The sequence below is a fragment of the Hyla sarda genome, unplaced genomic scaffold, assembly GCF_029499605.1.
Source record: "Hyla sarda isolate aHylSar1 unplaced genomic scaffold, aHylSar1.hap1 scaffold_749, whole genome shotgun sequence".
NCBI lineage: Eukaryota > Metazoa > Chordata > Amphibia > Anura > Hylidae > Hyla > Hyla sarda.
The window spans coordinates 122,024-137,958 of record NW_026610772.1 but is presented as its reverse complement, the minus strand read 5'-3'; the positions used below and the strand labels follow the sequence as shown (position 1 = coordinate 137,958).

At 46.1% G+C, this 15,935-nt stretch overlaps 7 non-coding genes across 7 annotated transcripts; all 7 read left to right on the top strand.

Moving 5' to 3' along the window:
- Positions 1 to 976: 976 nt before the first annotated feature.
- LOC130345243 (U2 spliceosomal RNA) lies at positions 977 to 1,167 on the top strand. Its single transcript, XR_008883981.1, has one exon. It is a non-coding gene; the product is annotated as a U2 spliceosomal RNA (small nuclear RNA).
- A 2,080-nt stretch (positions 1,168 to 3,247) lies between these two features.
- Positions 3,248 to 3,438, top strand: LOC130345323 (U2 spliceosomal RNA). Its single transcript, XR_008884053.1, has one exon. It is a non-coding gene; the product is annotated as a U2 spliceosomal RNA (small nuclear RNA).
- Positions 3,439 to 5,522: 2,084 nt separating this feature from the next.
- LOC130345321 (U2 spliceosomal RNA) lies at positions 5,523 to 5,713 on the top strand. The gene has a single exon (XR_008884052.1). It is a non-coding gene; the product is annotated as a U2 spliceosomal RNA (small nuclear RNA).
- A 2,073-nt stretch (positions 5,714 to 7,786) lies between these two features.
- Positions 7,787 to 7,977, top strand: LOC130345320 (U2 spliceosomal RNA). Its single transcript, XR_008884051.1, has one exon. It is a non-coding gene; the product is annotated as a U2 spliceosomal RNA (small nuclear RNA).
- A 2,084-nt stretch (positions 7,978 to 10,061) lies between these two features.
- Positions 10,062 to 10,252, top strand: LOC130345242 (U2 spliceosomal RNA). The gene has a single exon (XR_008883980.1). It is a non-coding gene; the product is annotated as a U2 spliceosomal RNA (small nuclear RNA).
- Positions 10,253 to 12,334: 2,082 nt separating this feature from the next.
- LOC130345319 (U2 spliceosomal RNA) lies at positions 12,335 to 12,525 on the top strand. Its single transcript, XR_008884050.1, has one exon. It is a non-coding gene; the product is annotated as a U2 spliceosomal RNA (small nuclear RNA).
- Positions 12,526 to 14,626: 2,101 nt separating this feature from the next.
- Positions 14,627 to 14,817, top strand: LOC130345318 (U2 spliceosomal RNA). The gene has a single exon (XR_008884049.1). It is a non-coding gene; the product is annotated as a U2 spliceosomal RNA (small nuclear RNA).
- The last annotated feature ends 1,118 nt before the right edge of the window (positions 14,818 to 15,935 follow it).

Genomic DNA, 15,935 nt, shown 5'->3' with positions numbered 1-15,935 from the left:
AGAGGAAGAGAAGGGAAAAAAAGGTGGAAATGGGTTTAAAAGTGATTTCGGCGGAGAAATATATATATATATATATATATATATATATATATATATATATATATGCGCACACACACACATAGATATAAACGTATTCTCCGTTGAGATATTGCAGCCGCTGCTGTGTCCAGGCCCAGGAGCCTTAGCACTGTGCTGTGATGTCACTCAATACCACTGACATCACTAGGTGTAAACAACATCTCTCCTTTGCTGTGTATGTGACTATGGAGCTGTTTGGTGATGTCGTCTATTACGGCCTTCATAGAAGCAACAGGAGATTGTTGCATCCATCTTGAACCCTCAGAACTACAGTGCTATGATGTCACTCACTTCCACAGGCCTTGCAGAGTGTAAACAACAACAACCCAGCTTTGTTGTGTATGTAACCAAAGGGATTTGTGATGTCACCTAGAACCTTCACAGCAGCGACAGCTTTATGAGGAGCATCAGCACTGCTCTGCCTGAGCAGAACCATCACCGCCATAGGTTGTCAAATAACCCGGATTTAACCCACACAGGTAAGTCCAATGGGGTGCAGGCATGTCCTCTATGCTTACAGCTTCCCGTGGGTGTTGGTTTGATACCGTTTGGGGACAGCCAAGGAGGCATCTGCAGGCAACAAAGGTAGGTGTGTGCTTGTGTGTGTGTTTCCTATGCAGATCCTAAGCCCAGTGTCACATGCAAGTAGGAGGAGTAAGAAGGGTTCCTGGCAAATCCGGGTTATGGATTGCATTTAAAAAGGCCCCGTGGGAGTGCAATGGGCCCCTGTCTTGCTGCTTAGCAATAATGGTATGGGTTTAGGTTCTGCTGTGTGTACTGGTGGTTGACTGCCCCCCAGCCCAGAGTGTGCATGGAAAATTGTCTGGCAGCCTCCCTGACAGCAAGCAGTGATAGTGCCCATGAAGGGGACCTTGTTGGGCCCGCCCCTTTCACGGTTATCGCTTCTCGGCCTTTTGGCTAAGATCAAGTGTAGTATCTGTTCTTATCAGTTTAATATCTGATACGTCCCCTATCTGGGGACCATATATTAAATGGATTTTTGAGAACGGGGGCCGATTTCGAAGCTTGCTTCCGTCGCCCTATGCATTGACCCGATATGGCAGTATCTTCGGGTACAGTGCACCACCCCCTTACAGGGTTAAAAAGAAAGATTCCTACTTTCATTGCTACCTGCTTGCTGGCTAGCCAGCTAGCCAGCCCTGTGGGCCTTGCTGCTGCTGCAGCCAAAAAACAAAAGGTGGTGCTGCTGCTGCTTCTGCTGCTTCTGCTTCTGCTTGTGTCTGGCCCCTGTTGGAGCGTCCAGGCACAGGACTTCTGCTGCTGCTGACTAAATGGCCTCCTTAATTGGATCATTTGAGTAGCCAGCACACCTGTGCAGGTAGGGCATGACATGATAGGCAGCTGCCTTGATAGCGGGTGGGTGCTGAATGTTCCTAATTGACAAAATAAGATTAATGCTTATGAAGAAATATAAAATCTCATCCCTTCCCCAATATCGCGCCACACCCCTACCCCTTAATTCCCTGGTTGAACGTGATGGACATATGTCTTTTTTCGACCGTACTAACTATGTAACTATGTAACATAACATGGGGGGGGGGGTCTCCTGGCTGTTCACACAGGTGTGTCATTGCTGTACATTGACCATGCATTGCTTCTGTGGTATTGCAAAGGCAAAGACAAATGCTTCCAGCCATCCATTGCACTAATGGATTGGTCATCAGCTGGCTGTCTATGTCCCGCATCAATATAGACCAAAGTACAGAGGGTTAGGCTATGCTATTGTGCACCTACCTGATGCATCAGAAGGTGCGAGGCCCTTGCTAAATTCTGTGCACAGACTTTGAGATCTATGCTTTAGACTGTATCTAAACCTGCTCCAACATGGACTGACATTCTGGCCTACTTTCAGCCGATGCGACTTGTCTGTCGCTGAACAGTCGCTTTTTATGTATTCAGCACCTATGTATAATGTTGTAAAAATGCTCTAGAAGCTAAAGTCGCAGAAATGTCACACATATTTGGCCTGCAACTTTCTGTGCGACAAATTCAGACAGGAAAAATCAGTATAAATCCTTAGAAAATTATCCCCCAGTGTCTCCATCTGCTGGCGGTATTGAATAAGCATTGCTGCACTGATGGGGTATGCATTAGACGAAAAAAAAGAAGAAAAAGAAGAATAATACGCCCAGAAAAGAGGCGAAAAGGAGAAAAACGTAAAAAAACGTGAAAAAAAAGTAAGAGGAAGAGAAGGGAAAAAAAGGTGGAAATGGGTTTAAAAGTGATTTCGGCGGAGAAATATATATATATATATATATATATATATATATATATATGCGCACACACACACATAGATATAAACGTATTCTCCGTTGAGATATTGCAGCCGCTGCTGTGTCCAGGCCCAGGAGCCTTAGCACTGTGCTGTGATGTCACTCAATACCACTGACATCACTAGGTGTAAACAACATCTCTCCTTTGCTGTGTATGTGACTATGGAGCTGTTTGGTGATGTCGTCTATTACGGCCTTCATAGAAGCAACAGGAGATTGTTGCATCCATCTTGAACCCTCAGAACTACAGTGCTATGATGTCACTCACTTCCACAGGCCTTGCAGAGTGTAAACAACAACAACCCAGCTTTGTTGTGTATGTAACCAAAGGGATTTGTGATGTCACCTAGAACCTTCACAGCAGCGACAGCTTTATGAGGAGCATCAGCACTGCTCTGCCTGAGCAGAACCATCACCGCCATAGGTTGTCAAATAACCCGGATTTAACCCACACAGGTAAGTCCAATGGGGTGCAGGCATGTCCTCTATGCTTACAGCTTCCCGTGGGTGTTGGTTTGATACCGTTTGGGGACAGCCAAGGAGGCATCTGCAGGCAACAAAGGTAGGTGTGTGCTTGTGTGTGTGTTTCCTATGCAGATCCTAAGCCCAGTGTCACATGCAAGTAGGAGGAGTAAGAAGGGTTCCTGGCAAATCCGGGTTATGGATTGCATTTAAAAAGGCCCCGTGGGAGTGCAATGGGCCCCTGTCTTGCTGCTTAGCAATAATGGTATGGGTTTAGGTTCTGCTGTGTGTACTGGTGGTTGACTGCCCCCCAGCCCAGAGTGTGCATGGAAAATTGTCTGGCAGCCTCCCTGACAGCAAGCAGTGATAGTGCCCATGAAGGGGACCTTGTTGGGCCCGCCCCTTTCACGGTTATCGCTTCTCGGCCTTTTGGCTAAGATCAAGTGTAGTATCTGTTCTTATCAGTTTAATATCTGATACGTCCCCTATCTGGGGACCATATATTAAATGGATTTTTGAGAACGGGGGCCGATTTCGAAGCTTGCTTCCGTCGCCCTATGCATTGACCCGATATGGCAGTATCTTCGGGTACAGTGCACCACCCCCTTACAGGGTTAAAAAGAAAGATTCCTACTTTCATTGCTACCTGCTTGCTGGCTAGCCAGCTAGCCAGCCCTGTGGGCCTTGCTGCTGCTGCAGCCAAAAAACAAAAGGTGGTGCTGCTGCTGCTTCTGCTGCTTCTGCTTCTGCTTGTGTCTGGCCCCTGTTGGAGCGTCCAGGCACAGGACTTCTGCTGCTGCTGACTAAATGGCCTCCTTAATTGGATCATTTGAGTAGCCAGCACACCTGTGCAGGTAGGGCATGACATGATAGGCAGCTGCCTTGATAGCGGGTGGGTGCTGAATGTTCCTAATTGACAAAATAAGATTAATGCTTATGAAGAAATATAAAATCTCATCCCTTCCCCAATATCGCGCCACACCCCTACCCCTTAATTCCCTGGTTGAACGTGATGGACATATGTCTTTTTTCGACCGTACTAACTATGTAACTATGTAACATAACATGGGGGGGGGGGGGTCTCCTGGCTGTTCACACAGGTGTGTCATTGCTGTACATTGACCATGCATTGCTTCTGTGGTATTGCAAAGGCAAAGACAAATGCTTCCAGCCATCCATTGCACTAATGGATTGGTCATCAGCTGGCTGTCTATGTCCCGCATCAATATAGACCAAAGTACAGAGGGTTAGGCTATGCTATTGTGCACCTACCTGATGCATCAGAAGGTGCGAGGCCCTTGCTAAATTCTGTGCACAGACTTTGAGATCTATGCTTTAGACTGTATCTAAACCTGCTCCAACATGGACTGACATTCTGGCCTACTTTCAGCCGATGCGACTTGTCTGTCGCTGAACAGTCGCTTTTTATGTATTCAGCACCTATGTATAATGTTGTAAAAATGCTCTAGAAGCTAAAGTCGCAGAAATGTCACACATATTTGGCCTGCAACTTTCTGTGCGACAAATTCAGACAGGAAAAATCAGTATAAATCCTTAGAAAATTATCCCCCAGTGTCTCCATCTGCTGGCGGTATTGAATAAGCATTGCTGCACTGATGGGGTATGCATTAGACGAAAAAAAAGAAGAAAAAGAAGAATAATACGCCCAGAAAAGAGGCGAAAAGGAGAAAAACGTAAAAAAACGTGAAAAAAAAGTAAGAGGAAGAGAAGGGAAAAAAAGGTGGAAATGGGTTTAAAAGTGATTTCGGCGGAGAAATATATATATATATATATATATATATATATATATATATATGCGCACACACACACATAGATATAAACGTATTCTCCGTTGAGATATTGCAGCCGCTGCTGTGTCCAGGCCCAGGAGCCTTAGCACTGTGCTGTGATGTCACTCAATACCACTGACATCACTAGGTGTAAACAACATCTCTCCTTTGCTGTGTATGTGACTATGGAGCTGTTTGGTGATGTCGTCTATTACGGCCTTCATAGAAGCAACAGGAGATTGTTGCATCCATCTTGAACCCTCAGAACTACAGTGCTATGATGTCACTCACTTCCACAGGCCTTGCAGAGTGTAAACAACAACAACCCAGCTTTGTTGTGTATGTAACCAAAGGGATTTGTGATGTCACCTAGAACCTTCACAGCAGCGACAGCTTTATGAGGAGCATCAGCACTGCTCTGCCTGAGCAGAACCATCACCGCCATAGGTTGTCAAATAACCCGGATTTAACCCACACAGGTAAGTCCAATGGGGTGCAGGCATGTCCTCTATGCTTACAGCTTCCCGTGGGTGTTGGTTTGATACCGTTTGGGGACAGCCAAGGAGGCATCTGCAGGCAACAAAGGTAGGTGTGTGCTTGTGTGTGTGTTTCCTATGCAGATCCTAAGCCCAGTGTCACATGCAAGTAGGAGGAGTAAGAAGGGTTCCTGGCAAATCCGGGTTATGGATTGCATTTAAAAAGGCCCCGTGGGAGTGCAATGGGCCCCTGTCTTGCTGCTTAGCAATAATGGTATGGGTTTAGGTTCTGCTGTGTGTACTGGTGGTTGACTGCCCCCCAGCCCAGAGTGTGCATGGAAAATTGTCTGGCAGCCTCCCTGACAGCAAGCAGTGATAGTGCCCATGAAGGGGACCTTGTTGGGCCCGCCCCTTTCACGGTTATCGCTTCTCGGCCTTTTGGCTAAGATCAAGTGTAGTATCTGTTCTTATCAGTTTAATATCTGATACGTCCCCTATCTGGGGACCATATATTAAATGGATTTTTGAGAACGGGGGCCGATTTCGAAGCTTGCTTCCGTCGCCCTATGCATTGACCCGATATGGCAGTATCTTCGGGTACAGTGCACCACCCCCTTACAGGGTTAAAAAGAAAGATTCCTACTTTCATTGCTACCTGCTTGCTGGCTAGCCAGCTAGCCAGCCCTGTGGGCCTTGCTGCTGCTGCAGCCAAAAAACAAAAGGTGGTGCTGCTGCTGCTTCTGCTTCTGCTTGTGTCTGGCCCCTGTTGGAGCGTCCAGGCACAGGACTTCTGCTGCTGCTGACTAAATGGCCTCCTTAATTGGATCATTTGAGTAGCCAGCACACCTGTGCAGGTAGGGCATGACATGATAGGCAGCTGCCTTGATAGCGGGTGGGTGCTGAATGTTCCTAATTGACAAAATAAGATTAATGCTTATGAAGAAATATAAAATCTCATCCCTTCCCCAATATCGCGCCACACCCCTACCCCTTAATTCCCTGGTTGAACGTGATGGACATATGTCTTTTTTCGACCGTACTAACTATGTAACTATGTAACATAACATGGGGGGGGGGGTCTCCTGGCTGTTCACACAGGTGTGTCATTGCTGTACATTGACCATGCATTGCTTCTGTGGTATTGCAAAGGCAAAGACAAATGCTTCCAGCCATCCATTGCACTAATGGATTGGTCATCAGCTGGCTGTCTATGTCCCGCATCAATATAGACCAAAGTACAGAGGGTTAGGCTATGCTATTGTGCACCTACCTGATGCATCAGAAGGTGCGAGGCCCTTGCTAAATTCTGTGCACAGACTTTGAGATCTATGCTTTAGACTGTATCTAAACCTGCTCCAACATGGACTGACATTCTGGCCTACTTTCAGCCGATGCGACTTGTCTGTCGCTGAACAGTCGCTTTTTATGTATTCAGCACCTATGTATAATGTTGTAAAAATGCTCTAGAAGCTAAAGTCGCAGAAATGTCACACATATTTGGCCTGCAACTTTCTGTGCGACAAATTCAGACAGGAAAAATCAGTATAAATCCTTAGAAAATTATCCCCCAGTGTCTCCATCTGCTGGCGGTATTGAATAAGCATTGCTGCACTGATGGGGTATGCATTAGACGAAAAAAAAGAAGAAAAAGAAGAATAATACGCCCAGAAAAGAGGCGAAAAGGAGAAAAACGTAAAAAAACGTGAAAAAAAAGTAAGAGGAAGAGAAGGGAAAAAAAGGTGGAAATGGGTTTAAAAGTGATTTCGGCGGAGAAATATATATATATATATATATATATATATATATATATATATGCGCACACACACACATAGATATAAACGTATTCTCCGTTGAGATATTGCAGCCGCTGCTGTGTCCAGGCCCAGGAGCCTTAGCACTGTGCTGTGATGTCACTCAATACCACTGACATCACTAGGTGTAAACAACATCTCTCCTTTGCTGTGTATGTGACTATGGAGCTGTTTGGTGATGTCGTCTATTACGGCCTTCATAGAAGCAACAGGAGATTGTTGCATCCATCTTGAACCCTCAGAACTACAGTGCTATGATGTCACTCACTTCCACAGGCCTTGCAGAGTGTAAACAACAACAACCCAGCTTTGTTGTGTATGTAACCAAAGGGATTTGTGATGTCACCTAGAACCTTCACAGCAGCGACAGCTTTATGAGGAGCATCAGCACTGCTCTGCCTGAGCAGAACCATCACCGCCATAGGTTGTCAAATAACCCGGATTTAACCCACACAGGTAAGTCCAATGGGGTGCAGGCATGTCCTCTATGCTTACAGCTTCCCGTGGGTGTTGGTTTGATACCGTTTGGGGACAGCCAAGGAGGCATCTGCAGGCAACAAAGGTAGGTGTGTGCTTGTGTGTGTGTTTCCTATGCAGATCCTAAGCCCAGTGTCACATGCAAGTAGGAGGAGTAAGAAGGGTTCCTGGCAAATCCGGGTTATGGATTGCATTTAAAAAGGCCCCGTGGGAGTGCAATGGGCCCCTGTCTTGCTGCTTAGCAATAATGGTATGGGTTTAGGTTCTGCTGTGTGTACTGGTGGTTGACTGCCCCCCAGCCCAGAGTGTGCATGGAAAATTGTCTGGCAGCCTCCCTGACAGCAAGCAGTGATAGTGCCCATGAAGGGGACCTTGTTGGGCCCGCCCCTTTCACGGTTATCGCTTCTCGGCCTTTTGGCTAAGATCAAGTGTAGTATCTGTTCTTATCAGTTTAATATCTGATACGTCCCCTATCTGGGGACCATATATTAAATGGATTTTTGAGAACGGGGGCCGATTTCGAAGCTTGCTTCCGTCGCCCTATGCATTGACCCGATATGGCAGTATCTTCGGGTACAGTGCACCACCCCCTTACAGGGTTAAAAAGAAAGATTCCTACTTTCATTGCTACCTGCTTGCTGGCTAGCCAGCTAGCCAGCCCTGTGGGCCTTGCTGCTGCTGCAGCCAAAAAACAAAAGGTGGTGCTGCTGCTGCTTCTGCTGCTTCTGCTTCTGCTTGTGTCTGGCCCCTGTTGGAGCGTCCAGGCACAGGACTTCTGCTGCTGCTGACTAAATGGCCTCCTTAATTGGATCATTTGAGTAGCCAGCACACCTGTGCAGGTAGGGCATGACATGATAGGCAGCTGCCTTGATAGCGGGTGGGTGCTGAATGTTCCTAATTGACAAAATAAGATTAATGCTTATGAAGAATATAAAATCTCATCCCTTCCCCAATATCGCGCCACACCCCTACCCCTTAATTCCCTGGTTGAACGTGATGGACATATGTCTTTTTTCGACCGTACTAACTATGTAACTATGTAACATAACATGGGGGGGGGGGGTCTCCTGGCTGTTCACACAGGTGTGTCATTGCTGTACATTGACCATGCATTGCTTCTGTGGTATTGCAAAGGCAAAGACAAATGCTTCCAGCCATCCATTGCACTAATGGATTGGTCATCAGCTGGCTGTCTATGTCCCGCATCAATATAGACCAAAGTACAGAGGGTTAGGCTATGCTATTGTGCACCTACCTGATGCATCAGAAGGTGCGAGGCCCTTGCTAAATTCTGTGCACAGACTTTGAGATCTATGCTTTAGACTGTATCTAAACCTGCTCCAACATGGACTGACATTCTGGCCTACTTTCAGCCGATGCGACTTGTCTGTCGCTGAACAGTCGCTTTTTATGTATTCAGCACCTATGTATAATGTTGTAAAAATGCTCTAGAAGCTAAAGTCGCAGAAATGTCACACATATTTGGCCTGCAACTTTCTGTGCGACAAATTCAGACAGGAAAAATCAGTATAAATCCTTAGAAAATTATCCCCCAGTGTCTCCATCTGCTGGCGGTATTGAATAAGCATTGCTGCACTGATGGGGTATGCATTAGACGAAAAAAAAGAAGAAAAAGAAGAATAATACGCCCAGAAAAGAGGCGAAAAGGAGAAAAACGTAAAAAAACGTGAAAAAAAAGTAAGAGGAAGAGAAGGGAAAAAAAGGTGGAAATGGGTTTAAAAGTGATTTCGGCGGAGAAATATATATATATATATATATATATATATATATATATATATATGCGCACACACACACATAGATATAAACGTATTCTCCGTTGAGATATTGCAGCCGCTGCTGTGTCCAGGCCCAGGAGCCTTAGCACTGTGCTGTGATGTCACTCAATACCACTGACATCACTAGGTGTAAACAACATCTCTCCTTTGCTGTGTATGTGACTATGGAGCTGTTTGGTGATGTCGTCTATTACGGCCTTCATAGAAGCAACAGGAGATTGTTGCATCCATCTTGAACCCTCAGAACTACAGTGCTATGATGTCACTCACTTCCACAGGCCTTGCAGAGTGTAAACAACAACAACCCAGCTTTGTTGTGTATGTAACCAAAGGGATTTGTGATGTCACCTAGAACCTTCACAGCAGCGACAGCTTTATGAGGAGCATCAGCACTGCTCTGCCTGAGCAGAACCATCACCGCCATAGGTTGTCAAATAACCCGGATTTAACCCACACAGGTAAGTCCAATGGGGTGCAGGCATGTCCTCTATGCTTACAGCTTCCCGTGGGTGTTGGTTTGATACCGTTTGGGGACAGCCAAGGAGGCATCTGCAGGCAACAAAGGTAGGTGTGTGCTTGTGTGTGTGTTTCCTATGCAGATCCTAAGCCCAGTGTCACATGCAAGTAGGAGGAGTAAGAAGGGTTCCTGGCAAATCCGGGTTATGGATTGCATTTAAAAAGGCCCCGTGGGAGTGCAATGGGCCCCTGTCTTGCTGCTTAGCAATAATGGTATGGGTTTAGGTTCTGCTGTGTGTACTGGTGGTTGACTGCCCCCCAGCCCAGAGTGTGCATGGAAAATTGTCTGGCAGCCTCCCTGACAGCAAGCAGTGATAGTGCCCATGAAGGGGACCTTGTTGGGCCCGCCCCTTTCACGGCTATCGCTTCTCGGCCTTTTGGCTAAGATCAAGTGTAGTATCTGTTCTTATCAGTTTAATATCTGATATGTCCCCTATCTGGGGACCATATATTAAATGGATTTTTGAGAACGGGGGCCGATTTCGAAGCTTGCTTCCGTCGCCCTATGCATTGACCCGATATGGCAGTATCTTCGGGTACAGTGCACCACCCCCTTACAGGGTTAAAAAGAAAGATTCCTACTTTCATTTCTACCTGCTTGCTGGCTAGCCAGCTAGCCAGCCCTGTGGGCCTTGCTGCTGCTGCAGCCAAAAAACAAAAGGTGGTGCTGCTGCTGCTTCTGCTGCTTCTGCTTCTGCTTGTGTCTGGCCCCTGTTGGAGCGTCCAGGCACAGGACTTCTGCTGCTGCTGACTAAATGGCCTCCTTAATTGGATCATTTGAGTAGCCAGCACACCTGTGCAGGTAGGGCATGACATGATAGGCAGCTGCCTTGATAGCGGGTGGGTGCTGAATGTTCCTAATTGACAAAATAAGATTAATGCTTATGAAGAAATATAAAATCTCATCCCTTCCCCAATATCGCGCCACACCCCTACCCCTTAATTCCCTGGTTGAACGTGATGGACATATGTCTTTTTTCGACCGTACTAACTATGTAACTATGTAACATAACATGGGGGGGGGGGTCTCCTGGCTGTTCACACAGGTGTGTCATTGCTGTACATTGACCATGCATTGCTTCTGTGGTATTGCAAAGGCAAAGACAAATGCTTCCAGCCATCCATTGCACTAATGGATTGGTCATCAGCTGGCTGTCTATGTCCCGCATCAATATAGACCAAAGTACAGAGGGTTAGGCTATGCTATTGTGCACCTACCTGATGCATCAGAAGGTGCGAGGCCCTTGCTAAATTCTGTGCACAGACTTTGAGATCTATGCTTTAGACTGTATCTAAACCTGCTCCAACATGGACTGACATTCTGGCCTACTTTCAGCCGATGCGACTTGTCTGTCGCTGAACAGTCGCTTTTTATGTATTCAGCACCTATGTATAATGTTGTAAAAATGCTCTAGAAGCTAAAGTCGCAGAAATGTCACACATATTTGGCCTGCAACTTTCTGTGCGACAAATTCAGACAGGAAAAATCAGTATAAATCCTTAGAAAATTATCCCCCAGTGTCTCCATCTGCTGGCGGTATTGAATAAGCATTGCTGCACTGATGGGGTATGCATTAGACGAAAAAAAAGAAGAAAAAGAAGAATAATACGCCCAGAAAAGAGGCGAAAAGGAGAAAAACGTAAAAAAACGTGAAAAAAAAGTAAGAGGAAGAGAAGGGAAAAAAAGGTGGAAATGGGTTTAAAAGTGATTTCGGCGGAGAAATATATATATATATATATATATATATATATATATATATATGCGCACACACACACATAGATATAAACGTATTCTCCGTTGAGATATTGCAGCCGCTGCTGTGTCCAGGCCCAGGAGCCTTAGCACTGTGCTGTGATGTCACTCAATACCACTGACATCACTAGGTGTAAACAACATCTCTCCTTTGCTGTGTATGTGACTATGGAGCTGTTTGGTGATGTCGTCTATTACGGCCTTCATAGAAGCAACAGGAGATTGTTGCATCCATCTTGAACCCTCAGAACTACAGTGCTATGATGTCACTCACTTCCACAGGCCTTGCAGAGTGTAAACAACAACAACCCAGCTTTGTTGTGTATGTAACCAAAGGGATTTGTGATGTCACCTAGAACCTTCACAGCAGCGACAGCTTTATGAGGAGCATCAGCACTGCTCTGCCTGAGCAGAACCATCACCGCCATAGGTTGTCAAATAACCCGGATTTAACCCACACAGGTAAGTCCAATGGGGTGCAGGCATGTCCTCTATGCTTACAGCTTCCCGTGGGTGTTGGTTTGATACCGTTTGGGGACAGCCAAGGAGGCATCTGCAGGCAACAAAGGTAGGTGTGTGCTTGTGTGTGTGTTTCCTATGCAGATCCTAAGCCCAGTGTCACATGCAAGTAGGAGGAGTAAGAAGGGTTCCTGGCAAATCCGGGTTATGGATTGCATTTAAAAAGGCCCCGTGGGAGTGCAATGGGCCCCTGTCTTGCTGCTTAGCAATAATGGTATGGGTTTAGGTTCTGCTGTGTGTACTGGTGGTTGACTGCCCCCCAGCCCAGAGTGTGCATGGAAAATTGTCTGGCAGCCTCCCTGACAGCAAGCAGTGATAGTGCCCATGAAGGGGACCTTGTTGGGCCCGCCCCTTTCACGGTTATCGCTTCTCGGCCTTTTGGCTAAGATCAAGTGTAGTATCTGTTCTTATCAGTTTAATATCTGATACGTCCCCTATCTGGGGACCATATATTAAATGGATTTTTGAGAACGGGGGCCGATTTCGAAGCTTGCTTCCGTCGCCCTATGCATTGACCCGATATGGCAGTATCTTCGGGTACAGTGCACCACCCCCTTACAGGGTTAAAAAGAAAGATTCCTACTTTCATTGCTACCTGCTTGCTGGCTAGCCAGCTAGCCAGCCCTGTGGGCCTTGCTGCTGCTGCAGCCAAAAAACAAAAGGTGGTGCTGCTGCTGCTTCTGCTGCTTCTGCTTCTGCTTGTGTCTGGCCCCTGTTGGAGCGTCCAGGCACAGGACTTCTGCTGCTGCTGACTAAATGGCCTCCTTAATTGGATCATTTGAGTAGCCAGCACACCTGTGCAGGTAGGGCATGACATGATAGGCAGCTGCCTTGATAGCGGGTGGGTGCTGAATGTTCCTAATTGACAAAATAAGATTAATGCTTATGAAGAAATATAAAATCTCATCCCTTCCCCAATATCGCGCCACACCCCTACCCCTTAATTCCCTGGTTGAACGTGATGGACATATGTCTTTTTTCGACCGTACTAACTATGTAACTATGTAACATAACATGGGGGGGGGGGGTCTCCTGGCTGTTCACACAGGTGTGTCATTGCTGTACATTGACCATGCATTGCTTCTGTGGTATTGCAAAGGCAAAGACAAATGCTTCCAGCCATCCATTGCACTAATGGATTGGTCATCAGCTGGCTGTCTATGTCCCGCATCAATATAGACCAAAGTACAGAGGGTTAGGCTATGCTATTGTGCACCTACCTGATGCATCAGAAGGTGCGAGGCCCTTGCTAAATTCTGTGCACAGACTTTGAGATCTATGCTTTAGACTGTATCTAAACCTGCTCCAACATGGACTGACATTCTGGCCTACTTTCAGCCGATGCGACTTGTCTGTCGCTGAACAGTCGCTTTTTATGTATTCAGCACCTATGTATAATGTTGTAAAAATGCTCTAGAAGCTAAAGTCGCAGAAATGTCACACATATTTGGCCTGCAACTTTCTGTGCGACAAATTCAGACAGGAAAAATCAGTATAAATCCTTAGAAAATTATCCCCCAGTGTCTCCATCTGCTGGCGGTATTGAATAAGCATTGCTGCACTGATGGGGTATGCATTAGACGAAAAAAAAGAAGAAAAAGAAGAATAATACGCCCAGAAAAGAGGCGAAAAGGAGAAAAACGTAAAAAAACGTGAAAAAAAAGTAAGAGGAAGAGAAGGGAAAAAAAGGTGGAAATGGGTTTAAAAGTGATTTCGGCGGAGAAATATATATATATATATATATATATATATATATATATATATATATATATATATATATATGCGCACACACACACATAGATATAAACGTATTCTCCGTTGAGATATTGCAGCCGCTGCTGTGTCCAGGCCCAGGAGCCTTAGCACTGTGCTGTGATGTCACTCAATACCACTGACATCACTAGGTGTAAACAACATCTCTCCTTTGCTGTGTATGTGACTATGGAGCTGTTTGGTGATGTCGTCTATTACGGCCTTCATAGAAGCAACAGGAGATTGTTGCATCCATCTTGAACCCTCAGAACTACAGTGCTATGATGTCACTCACTTCCACAGGCCTTGCAGAGTGTAAACAACAACAACCCAGCTTTGTTGTGTATGTAACCAAAGGGATTTGTGATGTCACCTAGAACCTTCACAGCAGCGACAGCTTTATGAGGAGCATCAGCACTGCTCTGCCTGAGCAGAACCATCACCGCCATAGGTTGTCAAATAACCCGGATTTAACCCACACAGGTAAGTCCAATGGGGTGCAGGCATGTCCTCTATGCTTACAGCTTCCCGTGGGTGTTGGTTTGATACCGTTTGGGGACAGCCAAGGAGGCATCTGCAGGCAACAAAGGTAGGTGTGTGCTTGTGTGTGTGTTTCCTATGCAGATCCTAAGCCCAGTGTCACATGCAAGTAGGAGGAGTAAGAAGGGTTCCTGGCAAATCCGGGTTATGGATTGCATTTAAAAAGGCCCCGTGGGAGTGCAATGGGCCCCTGTCTTGCTGCTTAGCAATAATGGTATGGGTTTAGGTTCTGCTGTGTGTACTGGTGGTTGACTGCCCCCCAGCCCAGAGTGTGCATGGAAAATTGTCTGGCAGCCTCCCTGACAGCAAGCAGTGATAGTGCCCATGAAGGGGACCTTGTTGGGCCCGCCCCTTTCACAGTTATCGCTTCTCGGCCTTTTGGCTAAGATCAAGTGTAGTATCTGTTCTTATCAGTTTAATATCTGATACGTCCCCTATCTGGGGACCATATATTAAATGGATTTTTGAGAACGGGGGCCGATTTCGAAGCTTGCTTCCGTCGCCCTATGCATTGACCCGATATGGCAGTATCTTCGGGTACAGTGCACCACCCCCTTACAGGGTTAAAAAGAAAGATTCCTACTTTCATTGCTACCTGCTTGCTGGCTAGCCAGCTAGCCAGCCCTGTGGGCCTTGCTGCTGCTGCAGCCAAAAAACAAAAGGTGGTGGTGCTGCTGCTGCTTCTGCTGCTTCTGCTTCTGCTTGTGTCTGGCCCCTGTTGGAGCGTCCAGGCACAGGACTTCTGCTGCTGCTGACTAAATGGCCTCCTTAATTGGATCATTTGAGTAGCCAGCACACCTGTGCAGGTAGGGCATGACATGATAGGCAGCTGCCTTGATAGCGGGTGGGTGCTGAATGTTCCTAATTGACAAAATAAGATTAATGCTTATGAAGAAATATAAAATCTCATCCCTTCCCCAATATCGCGCCACACCCCTACCCCTTAATTCCCTGGTTGAACGTGATGGACATATGTCTTTTTTCGACCGTACTAACTATGTAACTATGTAACATAACATGGGGGGGGGGGGTCTCCTGGCTGTTCACACAGGTGTGTCATTGCTGTACATTGACCATGCATTGCTTCTGTGGTATTGCAAAGGCAAAGACAAATGCTTCCAGCCATCCATTGCACTAATGGATTGGTCATCAGCTGGCTGTCTATGTCCCGCATCAATATAGACCAAAGTACAGAGGGTTAGGCTATGCTATTGTGCACCTACCTGATGCATCAGAAGGTGCGAGGCCCTTGCTAAATTCTGTGCACAGACTTTGAGATCTATGCTTTAGACTGTATCTAAACCTGCTCCAACATGGACTGACATTCTGGCCTACTTTCAGCCGATGCGACTTGTCTGTCGCTGAACAGTCGCTTTTTATGTATTCAGCACCTATGTATAATGTTGTAAAAATGCTCTAGAAGCTAAAGTCGCAGAAATGTCACACATATTTGGCCTGCAACTTTCTGTGCGACAAATTCAGACAGGAAAAATCAGTATAAATCCTTAGAAAATTATCCCCCAGTGTCTCCATCTGCTGGCGGTATTGAATAAGCATTGCTGCACTGATGGGGTATGCATTAGACGAAAAAAAAGAAGAAAAAGAAGAATAATACGCCCAGAAAAGAGGCGAAAAGGAGAAAAACGTAAAAAAACGTGAAAAAAAAGTAAG